Raw genomic sequence first — 12,662 nt, forward strand, 5'->3', positions numbered from 1 at the left:
AATAAATAGTGTGAAAAGTTTCAGTCTCTGGTAACCAGAGCTGGTATTGTGACATCATAATGTCTCATTCCACCAATAAGAGCCAACCTCATCAGTGATATCACAATGGCTTCATTGTCCTAGACTTGACTCACTTTTATTACATTCTGATTTCTAGAGTGGTACAGTGGTTAGAGCTATAGCCTCAGCACCCTGAGGTTATGGTTCAAATCCCATGCTGCTCCTTGTGACCCTGGGCAAATCACTTAATCCCCCATTGCCCCAGGTACATTAGGAAGAGTGTGAGCCCACCGGGACAGATAGGGAAATATGCTTGAGTACCTGACTGTAAACCACTTAGACTATAAGTGCTATATAAATACTAAAATAAATCAATCTAATACATACTTGGCATGCTGAGCCTTGACCCATGTCACACCTGTCTTTCACAGCTGGTGCAGAAGAGACTCTTGTGTTCCTCAGAAGGAGATACTCCTCAGGACTGCTGCTGTGGTGGCCCTCAGTTCACATCCACTCCTTACCAGTCTGACGAGGAAGATGATGATTCCAAAGTGTACACCAGCAGGAGCCCCGGTTTCTCTGGGTCTCAAAGGTCTTCCACAAGTTATGGGATGAAGAGGTCCTCCCTCAGCTCCGAAGATTCCTCCAGACTACTGGAAGCTAAACTTAGCCCTAGGATTCCCCAAACTCAAGGAGGAAACTTCATCATAAAGAGGCAACCTCAGCCCGGCATGGGCACACTAGCTCTGGAATCTAACCTTCTGCAGCACAAGTCACATTCAGGTAGTCTAGACTCATCTGCATCAGATGGACGAGGTCAGAGTGAAGGTCGTGAAGCACAGTGTTCACAGGGAACACTGTTTTTTCCCAAAACCTGTGCCATAGTTCCCACGATGCAGATGGCTTCCATGGAGAAAGGCCGAAGAAGCGGTAGCATCAGCAAAACAGAGGCATTGGAGACCAAAATTATACAACATTGGCAGGACAGTCCAATGCAGTCAACGCTGCTTTCTCCATTGGTATCAAATGATGAAAAATCTCGGGAAGGAGATATGGGAATAGATAAAAAAAGTTTGGAAGGAATCATTAATACCTTAAAATCTGCAGTCCCAGGAAGCAAGGGAAGAAGTAAGGAGATTCTAGTGGGAAATCTCAGTGCTGAGGACTTATCATGCCCTGGTGACCATGAAGTCATCCAAGGCAGCCAATCAAGAATCTCTGAGTCCAGACTGCATTCTCTGTCTTCATCAACCATTGCTCAATTACGAGATTATAATCAAGAAATAAGCTCCCAGCAGCTGGCCCATATCCTGAGCGAGAAGGGGTTGGAATCGCTCATATCACCACCTGACCAAGATGGAAGTCTTCAACTCCAAGACAGACATCTTCCAAACCAGATCCATCAACCTAAACTTCAGGCTAGTCATCCACAGCTCAACAATATTCAAAGTCAACCCCAGGACAATCATTTTCAATCTCAGAACAATCATATTCAATCACAGTCCAGTTCTCTTCAAAACCATGCCAAACATCTTCAGCCTCTGGCTCATCCCCCTCAACACATGTTTAATTTATCAATTTCAGGAGCACCAGATCTAACACATGAAGTAAGAGAAAAGAGCCAACTGGCACCTTCAGGATACTCTTTGTCAGTCCTAGTGGATTCAAAATCTTCACTGGTGGCATCGCTTACCAAATGTGGTCCAGGAAATGGAATTCAACCAGTAGGCAATGAGATTAGGATGACTTTCACCACACCAGTGGAACATAATGCACTAGGTGAAAGCAAGCAGCAGCAGCAGCAGCAGCTAGAAGCTAATGGTTCTATGTCAGAAGTCACTTACTTTACAGGGAGATCCATCAGTAAGCTCCCTGTAGAGAAAGGAAACCAGCAGCAACTGGAAAGTAAATATGATTCCAAGCTGGACATAGCTCATACTATGACTGGATCTCTGACTTATTGCGGTGTCTCCAAGAGAAATGAGTGTCATGGAAACAGTACTGATTCCCAGGTAGCAGTGGCTCATCCCCTTGTATCTTCATCTATTCCATTAAGTGGGCATGATAGAAGTCAGGAGTGGCCAACAACTCAATGTAACTCAAAGCCACACTTGATCTGTGCCAGGTATACCCCTATCGATTCTAGTGGCCAACAGGAATCTTGTAACCCAATGGCAGAAAGAGATGGTGTGATTGATCTGCAATCCCAGGAGACTGCTCCTTCCCAGTGCATTACAGCAAAGGGTAGACAGTGTCAAGAAACATATACCTCCACAGTTCTGGAGGACAAAGAACCTTCAGTCAAGTATGGTAGTGAAGCTGGAAGCCATCACTATCAACTAAATTTCACTAAACCTGTTGTGCATCTGGCGTCTCCATTTTCCTTATCAACTGAGTCCATTAGAGAAAATGAAATGTTGCAAGAAGGCAAACAAAACTCTGAGGACTATGTGTGTTCCCTTAATTCACCAATAAAATCATCAACTGAACAGTATGAAGCACAGAACCATGAAGCCTATATGACTTTGACCTGTCCAGTTGCCTTGGAATCTGTTGTCACACAGGAAGAAAACCCTCATCTGGAGGTAGGCACTTTGCATTTTGAATGGGCTTGTAGAGCTCCTGAGGCTATTTGCCATACCACACCTGACAGCTGCCAACAAAGACTTAAGCAGGAAGAAGATCAAGGTCCAGAAATTAGAATGAACCGGGAATGTGCCAGTGTCACACCTCCAACACAAGATGGAGATCAAAGAGGGCCACAATTACCCTTGGCCCCCAATGCTAAGGTCTTCATGGGCTTAACTAGTGTTCTTGCTCCACCTCCCACTGCATGTGTGAGTCAAGAACAAAATTTGCAGGAGTCCGACAACCTAAATTCCCATTCAGAGTATATTCATCAGTTGACCGAATCTTCACCTGCATGCAACAGCAACACACGGTTTCAAGACCACCAAGCTCTAATCTTAGATCCCAACATGGATTTGCAAAGCATATCAACCTCAAAATCCCTGGGCTGCTTCAAAGAAGATAAAAAGCAAAGCTTTCCAACTAGAAACTCCCAACCAAAACCAGATTCTCCATGTTCAATCACTTCAACTCCACCAACCAACAGCAACCAAAAGGGACCTGAAGACCATAGTTCAGAAGAGCTAAGCCCCAAGGGAACTTCAAAGAACCCCAAGGAGGAGCTGTTCAGCAACACAGTCAATTCTAGACCCTCCAGTACGAATATGTTTGATGAAGGTATCAAACAAGAGGGCTGGCATAAGGAGACAACTGTGACACCATTGTGCACCACAGTCCTTGAAAAAAACAATAGCCCGCCCTATACATTTCATACCAACAGCCTGGAGAGCAAGACAGTGGCTCTAAGTGAGGGAACCGGCAATGCCATATTGGAGATAATTGATTCTGAAATGGAAGTAATGTGTTCAATGACCCTGCCTCCTAGACAGTGCAACAACAGCAGCAGGTCTGTGAAACTGAACGAAGCATGTTCACCTAGGACTAGTTGCAGTACTTTGCAGGAGGCTTCGGGTTCTTTACATTCCACAGTTTCATTTAAACCTGATCAAGATGATGGTGGTGACCATGAGAATGGTGATGACATATACACCTCTGGACTGCTCCATCACAATACTACACAAGAAGGTTCAGAGCAAGAAAATAACATTCTTGACTCATCTTTGGCTCAAGATCCAGAGGAAGAAAACCTAGAACCTCCAGCTAGTGAAGAGGAGATGAAACTGAGCCATCAGCCCAAAAAGCAACCACAAACACGGACATCTACAATAAATCAATCACAAAAAACAGGTGAAAAGAATATCATACTCATGAAAAAAGAGAACCTTGACTCTGCCGATGACATCAGTGCAAGAAATGGTTGGGTTCAACAAGAACAGCTAACCTTTCAAGAGGGAGGTTTCAAGTCTGAGATTAGTGAGGATGAGCAGCCTCCAGATGACCAGGAGAATCTTCTGCAGAATTCTGGTCGACATCATCTTCCTGACATTGACTCAGCCTCCACCTTCAAACAACAATGTTGCCACCCAATTGAAACAAGGAGGGACATTCAAACTTCTTCTGCCTCACATTCATACTGCCAATCTAGCAGCCTTTTTCTAGATGATGAGGCTGAAGCCAGACCTAGGAGTGTGGAGTGTACAGCAGAGGGTGATGACAAAGTGCCCACTGTACCCCAGTCAGATTGTGACCAAACCCAAAGGGGCAAAAATAAAAGGAAGTCCTCCCAAGCCAACCTGGACCATGGTGAAGGGGGTTCTGTAGCAAAAATGATGATGCTGAAAACAGGTCAGGAAGGCTCATTGACAATAGCTTCACTAGCCACAGAAGAGAAGCTCCAGAAAGACCCCACTGATCACTCCTGGGATTTCAGTATTCTGACACTAACTCGGCATCCGAAGAGAGATCTGAGTAACAGAGTCCTAAGGAGAAGTAAAAGGCTAAACAGTAACTGAACCAATATCTAGTAGTCCATATAAATAAATATTTCCTCTTCTTTATCTGAACAAAGATACTCATTTGGATTTGTCATTGATCTATAGCAGTGGTCTCAAACCCGCAGCCCACCAGGTACTATTTTGAGGCTCTCGGTATTATAAAGAATGATTCTTTATGGAAAAGATGTGCTTAAGTGTCCGGCAGTCGCTGTAACCTCACGCAAGCACTTTCCTGCATCTGTACGCGATTGTGAGGTGGAATCCAATCGCATGCAGCCGCAGGAAAGTGCTTGCATGAGGTTACAGCAGTGAGGCGGGCAGCGTTCCAGAACGTAAGGTAACCATTGGAAGCAGTACAGCTTGTGTGTATGTCCACTGAGGTGAGAGCTGAAGGCGGTTGCGGATGTGACCATTGGACACTTAAAGGCACAAGTTTTCCATAAAGAATCATTCTTTATAATAGCAAGGGCCTCAAAATAGTTGGTCTAAAATCTTGTCTCTTGCAGTTGATACTTTGATAGTTTTTCACTTTCTGCAAGTTGCACTGCTTTCAGCTGTGTATAGCTGAAATTATCAGGAGCAATTAAGGAAAGATTTATAAACTATAACGAGTTTTACCTCATGCAAAGTTGTCATTTCTTTAATAAGAAATTAACTCTTTTTTCTGCGGCCCTCCAAGTACCTACAAATCCGAAATGTGGCCCTGCAAAGGGTTTGAGTTTGAGACCGCTGATCTAGAGCAAGGGTTCTAAACCCAATCCTTGGGACATACTTAGCTAGTCAGATTTACAGGATATCCACAATGAATATGCATGAGATAAATTTGCATGCACTACCTACCTTATGTGCAAATCTTAATGCTGCATATTCATTTCAGATATTCTGAGGTTTTGACTGGCTGGGTATATCCTGATCTAGAGCAATGTATTGCAAACTGGGTGCCTCCTGTGATTTGAGGTGTGCCACAAGACGCTGGGGAGGAGGCTGACTGCCTACAAGATGTGCCTCTCATGGCGAGAGGCATGTCCTGGAGGCAATCATCCAGTGCCAGCGCCTCTCCTTCTCTCCGCGCATCTTCCCTGCCAGCACTCCCCCACTGGCAGTTCAGGACCCATCTGGAAGGCCTTCGTGCATGCGTCGATGAGATGACATCACGCCTGTGTGTGACATCATCGTGTCAGCGTGCTTCTGGATGCCTCGAGCCGCAGCCACTAGGTTTACTGTGCCGTGGCTCAAAAAAGTTTGCGGGACACTGGTCTAGAGCAATGGTTTTCAACTTTTCTTCTGTTGTGATACACATTATAGACAATGTTGAGACACTGAACACTTCAATTCACAAATGAACACATTGGGGAAAACCCCGCTGTATATCATTTAATTGTTGCTATCCATGATAAAATGGTGGTGACAGCCAGGGTGGAGAAAAAAGCTGGGCCAGAGGCCTGTACCATTTCTAGCTGGGGTTGGGGACAGGAGGAGGGACTAATTATGGAGATTTCAAGCACTTGATTTCCTAGTTCTCATCTCTCTCCAACCCTCCACAAACATGGCTGTTAAGAAAAGCATAAGCATGCTGTCTGTCAGATTTTTGGTGACACGCTGGTTAAAAACCACTGTTCTACAGATCATAAGCAGTGGAATGCTTTTTCGTTGGGGGGGGGCCCAAATTCTCCTGTGGCACGACCTCTTTCTCCAGCTCCTGACTCCCCCACCTACCTTCCCTAGTCGCTGTAATTTTTAAATCTTCCAGCAGCCATCACGTAGCATCAACGAGCAGGCCTGCCCCAGAAGTCTTCATTCTGCAGTGATGCTGCATGGCGGCTGGCCAAAGATTTAAAATTACAGCAGCCGGGATGAGGTGGGTGGGGGAGTAGAGCCATAACTGACTCTTCTGACCGCTAATTTTTGAGGAAGCTATGGCCCCAGTGGCCTCTCCCGTTCCAACACTTATGCTAGAGATATGACTTTTGCTTGGACTCTGAGACAACCCTGGTTCAGATCTCAGATGTGCCTTTCAGTTCGTCTACAAAGAGGCCACATTACCGGAAAGATGTGCTTCGAGCTGAGTTGGTCCAACGGATGGCCACTAGGATGGTCTCTGGACTCAAGGGTCTCTCATACGAAGAAAGACTGGGCAAACTGCAGCTCTATACTCTAGAGGAGCGCAGGGAAAGGGGTGACATGATTGAGACATTCAAGTACGTCACAGGTCGTGTCGAGGTGGAAAACGACATATTCTTTCCCAAGGGACCCTCGGTCACAAGGGGGCATCCGCTCAAACTCAGAGGAGGGAAATTTAGTGGTGACACCAGGAAGTATTTCTTCACAGAAAGGGTGGTAGATCACTGGAACAAACTTAAGAACATAAGAACATAAGCAGTGCCTCTGCCGGGTCAGACCAGAGGTCCATCCCGCCCAGCAGTCCGCCCCCGCGGTGGCCCAACAGGTCATGACCTGCCTTAATCACCAGAAGGGGCCCCCTTGCCCCCTAGGTTTCTCATCGAAGTCCTATCTTCACATCAATATCCTAACCCTCCGGCCTTGCACCTGCACGACCTGGTGAGCTGTCGGTGCAGGTGCAAGGTGATCAAGGCCACCAGCGTGCTCGATTTTAAGGGACATCCACATGGGATCCCTACGAGGGTCGAGTTAAGGAACTAGGTCATTAGCACTCAGACTTAATGGGGTGGGTCAGTAGAGTGGGAAGACTTGATGGGCTGTAGCCCTTTTCTGCCGTCATCTTTCTATGTTTCTATGTTTCTAACTGCAGGGGGGGGGACTCAGGCTTCAAGAAGATTTACTGTAAAAAAAAAAAAAAAAACCCAACTCTCAAACCGAAGAGTCATAATATGAAATTGCAAAGAGGAAATGTTCAGAAGAAACATGAGAAAATACACTTGTACCATAGGATAATTGCTTGGATCAGTTAAAATAGCAGATGAAAGCAAAAAAAAAGACCAACATGGCTGATCCAGCAAGGGGTTTACCGACAGGTGTAGCGGAGTCACCCAACAGTGCAGCAGCCAGGCAAACGGGTTTGATTCCTATTGCAGCTCCTTGTGACCCGGGGGCAAGTCACTTAACCCTTCATTACTCCAGGTACAAAATAAGTACCTGGGCATTTTTTCACTCAGAGAATAGTTAAGCTCTGGAAAGCGTTGCCAGAGGATGCGGTAAGAACGGTTAATGTAGCTGGATTTAAAAAAAGGATTGGACAAGTTCCTGGAGGAAAAGTCCATAAACTGCTGTTGAGACAGACATGGGAGAAGCCCCTGCTTGCCCTGGATTGGTGGCAAGGAATGCTGCTACTATTTGGGGTTTTGACAGGTACTTGTGACCTGGATTGACCTCTGTGAAGACAGGATACTATTGGTCTGATCCAGTAAAGAAAGGGAGTATTTCAAATCTCATCCCCTTTCCCTTACCTCCTGTTTAGGGACAAATGGAAGGGGCACAGGCCAGAGATACAGTAGTTTTCAACCCCTCAGAGGGCCAGTTGGGTTTTCAGGATGTCCACAATGAATATGCATAAGTTAAATTTCCATGTGTGCAAATCTCTCTTATGCAGAGCCATCGTGAATATCCTGAAAAAGCCAGCTGATTCCTGACGACCGGTTGAAAACCATGAGCGAGTGGGGGAGAAACCAGTCTGAATCCAAATCGTAGCTCATGGCATGTTAACAGTCTGGGTACAGTAGATATTTCTCTGCCAAAAAGGAGCTCAATATCTTAGGTTTGGCCTAGAACCAATGAAGAATGAAGCGAGAAGCAGCAGAATTTGAACCTTGGCCTCCCTGTTTCTCCACTCTCTCTTCTAAGTCCTTTCCTCTCCCACAATGGCAGTTGCTTCTGGGACAGCACTGTGCAAAGCACTTAAATACTTGCACAGGTGGCTGTTTAGATTACAAGGACATAAGAATTGCCATACTGGGTCATACCGAAGATCCATCTGTTTCCAACAGTGGCCAACCCAGATCCCAAGTAGTAAAACAGATTTGATGCTGCTTATCCCAGGAATAAGCAGTGGATTTCCCCAAGCCATCTCAATAACGCTCTATGGACTTCTCTTTTAGGAAATGATCCAAGCCTTTTTTAAAACCCTGCTAAGCTGTTTTTTTACCACATTTTCTGGCAACGAATTCCAGAGTTTAATTACATGTTATGTGAAGAAATATTTTCTCCGGTTTGTTTTAAATCTACTACTTAGTAGCTTAATTGCATGTCCCGTAATCCTAGTATTTTTGGATAAACAAACAATTCACATCTACCCTTTCCACTAAACTCATTATTTTATAGGCCTCTGTCATATTACCCTTGAGCCGTATTTTCTCCAAGCTGAGAAAAAGGGTGGTGCAGGGTGCTTGATGAAGCATGGCTACCCAAGACACCAAAAGCAATATCTTTAGAAGTGCAGAAGGGACCACAGAGAGTAGAAGAGATGTTTCTGTAGTAGTATAGGCAGACTGGATAGGCCAACTGATCTCTATCTCTCATCATCTTCTGTGTTCCTACCATCAATTCCTGGCAGGTTATGTGCAGCACCATGTCTGTGTGTGTTGCATTGCCCATAGATGTGGAGTTACCCAGTTCCAGGCTGATTTGCCAATTCTGGTTTTAAAATTGCATCCCAAAGCACTATGGGATATGTAGTGCTGGATCCTGCCCATTGACTTCAATGCTGCAAGTTCCATAAAGGATGGTCAGAAATCTAGGACTCTCCCCAAATCTCCAGCCTGGAACTCTGTAATTTGGCATCTATGACTGTCATTGCCCAGCCTTTAACATAGAAACATGATGGCAGATATAGGTCTGCCCATCTATAGCGACCATTATCTCTTCCTCTCTCTAAGAGATCCCATGTGCCTATCCCATGCTTTCTTGAATTCAGACACAGTCTCTGTCTCCACCACCTCTTCTTGGATGCATCTACCACTCTTTCTATAAGAAAGTATTTCCTTAGATTACTCCTATCACCTCTTAACTTCATCCTATGCCCTTTCATTCCAGAGCTTCCTTTCAAATGAAAGAGACTCGACTGATGCGCATTTACACCATATCTATCATATCATATCTCTCCTCTCCCGCTTTTCCTCCAAAGTTTACAGATTGAGATCTTTAAGTCTATCCCCATACACCTTACGATGAAGACCACACACCATTTTAGTAGCCTTCCTGTCTGGACGGACTCCATTCTTTTTATATCTTTTTGAAGGTGTGGCCTCCAGAATTGTACACAAGGTCTCATCAGTCTTATACAGGGGCATCAATATCTCCATTTTCTTACTGGCCATGCTTCGTCCTATGCACCCTAGCATCCTTCTAGCTTTCATCATCACATTTTCAACCTGTTTGGCCACCTTAAGATCATCACATACAATCACACCCAAGTCCCGCTGTTCTGTCATGCACATAAGTTCTTCACCCCTATACTGTATTGTTCCTTTGGGATTTTTCAACCCAAGTGCATTAAATTTTAGCTGCAAAATTTCAGACCATTCTTCAAGCCTCGCTAGGTCTTTCTTCATGTTATTCACACCATCCGGGTTGTCTACTCTATTGCAGATTTTGGTATCAGCCACAAAGAGGCAAATCTTACCTGACAGCCTTTCCTGCCATTCTTAGGATTTACTGGCTCAGCCCTTCCATTGGAATGATTACAACAACCCAAACACAGTTCCACTGTAAAACTAGAGTTCTGTTTATTAATAATACCCAGGAGAATAAACCTGTGGGTGATTAGCGTACAAGAAAAGACATGGCATCGTATATGGAGAGACAGCAATAGAATTATGGTTTCCTTCAAGCCCTGTGAGGGAGGTGTGTGTCTGCGGAAGGCACTGCTTATGAAAAATGCTCACTGCCACACTCCCCATCCTCATTGTATAGATAAACTAGTCCTTATAGTACCCCAGTGCATTTTGGGACTTATAGTTTTATGCTCCTTTATCGTCATAAGAAGAACTGAGCACACAAGGTAAAACTAGGACTGACTCAGTCCCTGAGGATCTGGAACCTCCTTGGTGTGAGCCTGTTGCAAAGTTACTGGCTGCTGGTTAAAATTCTCTCCATACAACACATCTGGAGACCCAAAGAACTACTGCTCCCATAAAGCCTTCTCACAGAGAGCTGTCCCACAATAACCAGCAGTATGTCAGGGAAGTAGGAGAGGGAGTGCTATCCTGGTGCACTCTGGGACTCACATTTCCAATTACTTATGACTCCTCCCCTTTCTCAGTGCACTTTGGAACTTGTGGTCTTCAGTTGGCTCCTCCCATGCCACAGAATTCCGGTTCCAGTTGTCCTTGAACTAACTCCAATCCCTCTCCTCTCCCCATTCCAGTGCATTCTGAGACCTGTAATCATACTCTTAGGGGAGGGGTGATGAATGGCCATTGGACATTCATTGGAAGTTGGAGGTGGGGATCCTTTGAAGACCTTTGAACAGAGTTTATTTAAAAAAAAAAAAAAAAGTCACCAGTTGCATGTGCCATCTGGACATTGGAGGGTGAAAATATATATTTTCCATGTATATTAATTAATGAGCCAATTTCAGGAGACTGCAGACTATCTCATTATACCTCCCAGCCAGCCAAAGGATTCTGGGATTCATTCTACCTTCTTTATACAATAAAACAAGGAAATTACAAGAATCCAGAAACCTTTCAAACATTCTCAGTGTCTTGGCCAAGGATGTGCTTTTCTAATATGAATTAAATCCATTTTTTAAAAAACTTCCTCTTTAATCGTACTGATGAGGGATTTTGAGAATGGTTTGGATTAAAGCAGGAGGGACTAGTGATGCACAACATTAACCCTTTAATTGGCTGCTTTACGTAACTTGATATTGAACGAGAGCAACATTGCCAAGTAACAGGCATTTGGAGATGCAGATCTCCCATAAGAGCCATAGGAGACACGGTGCTTTTGAGCAACAATGCCAAATAAAGGGTTACAATCAGAAACAACCTTCCATTCATTCTGGTGAAAAAAGCCCCCCCCCCCCCTCCGGAAGAACAAGCTGTGCTGACACTCCCAACATAGATTTTCACAGCTTGTCTGGCTCCAAGTTCCTTCTTCATTCTGCCCCCTTTTTAAAAGGCTCCAGAAAAAGGAGGACAGAATGAGACATCCGGGTTTTACTTCCATTGCTTTCAGTAGAAGTAAAACCGGGATGTCTCAATCCGTCCTCCTTTTTCTGGAGCCATATGGTAACCCTACCATTTTATGAAGCCGAGTTAGGCTTTTTTTATCGTCAGCTGCAGCAGTATTAGCTTTGATGCTCATAGGAATTCTATAAGAGTCAGAGTTTTTACCGCCATAGCCGGCGATAAAAAAGCCTAACCATGGCTTCATAAAGGGGGGGGGGAGAAGGGGTCTGTTACTACAGAACAATAATGGAACAGGAAACTCAGGGTGTGTTCTGTGCTGCGATTCAAAACTTCTTCTGGTGGCAAATGTCCCTGGATAAGAGTGGTCTTGTCAAGTGATGGCCACATCTCTGTTTTGGGGCGTTTAGAATTGAGGAAGACTTTAAAACCAACAACGCCACAGCCTAAACTTCCTCTTCCATTGCCACTTTGCCATTGATAACCCAATGTACTTGCTGCGAGCCATTGAAGCGATTAGCAATTTTTAAAAGGGTGTAGTAAGCAAAGGAGGAGACAAGAGGAAAAGCTTAGTCCCTAAACTTTTCCTCTTCCTATCTCCCTGCCTTTGTGAACAGTTCATACACTGGTAAGCGGTGTACATCATGCTTTTTATCATACAAAGCTACCTCAGGGCAAGAGCTTCATGGCATAAGGCCTTGCACCAGAACCTAATGGTAAAAGTGTTTCTGCATGATGAAATGCTAAAACTCATGGCATCCTAAGAATGCAGTCCTGTCCATCTCCTTTGCCAAATGGAAATCCATGACATGGTGAAATTTTGGCATAACGTCCTTCCTCCTGCCAGGAAAATGGCAGGAGTTTTCAAAGCCACCCAGTGGATTCCCTCCATTTTTCTTCCACTCCTTTTCTGATGAGTCCAGGGACTTGTATTTGGAATGCAAAAAGTGAATAATTTTTAAAAAAAAGAAAATCTAGAAAGTCCTCTGTGTCTCCATTTTTCTTCTCGAGGGTGGATGATATGATTAGGGCACCAGGCGAAAAGGGTTCCCTTCCCCCACCCCAAAAATCTTTATCATTCATGATTTTGGGA

Source organism: Geotrypetes seraphini, chromosome 16 (genome assembly GCF_902459505.1).
Source record: "Geotrypetes seraphini chromosome 16, aGeoSer1.1, whole genome shotgun sequence".
NCBI classification, from domain to species: domain Eukaryota; kingdom Metazoa; phylum Chordata; class Amphibia; order Gymnophiona; family Dermophiidae; genus Geotrypetes; species Geotrypetes seraphini.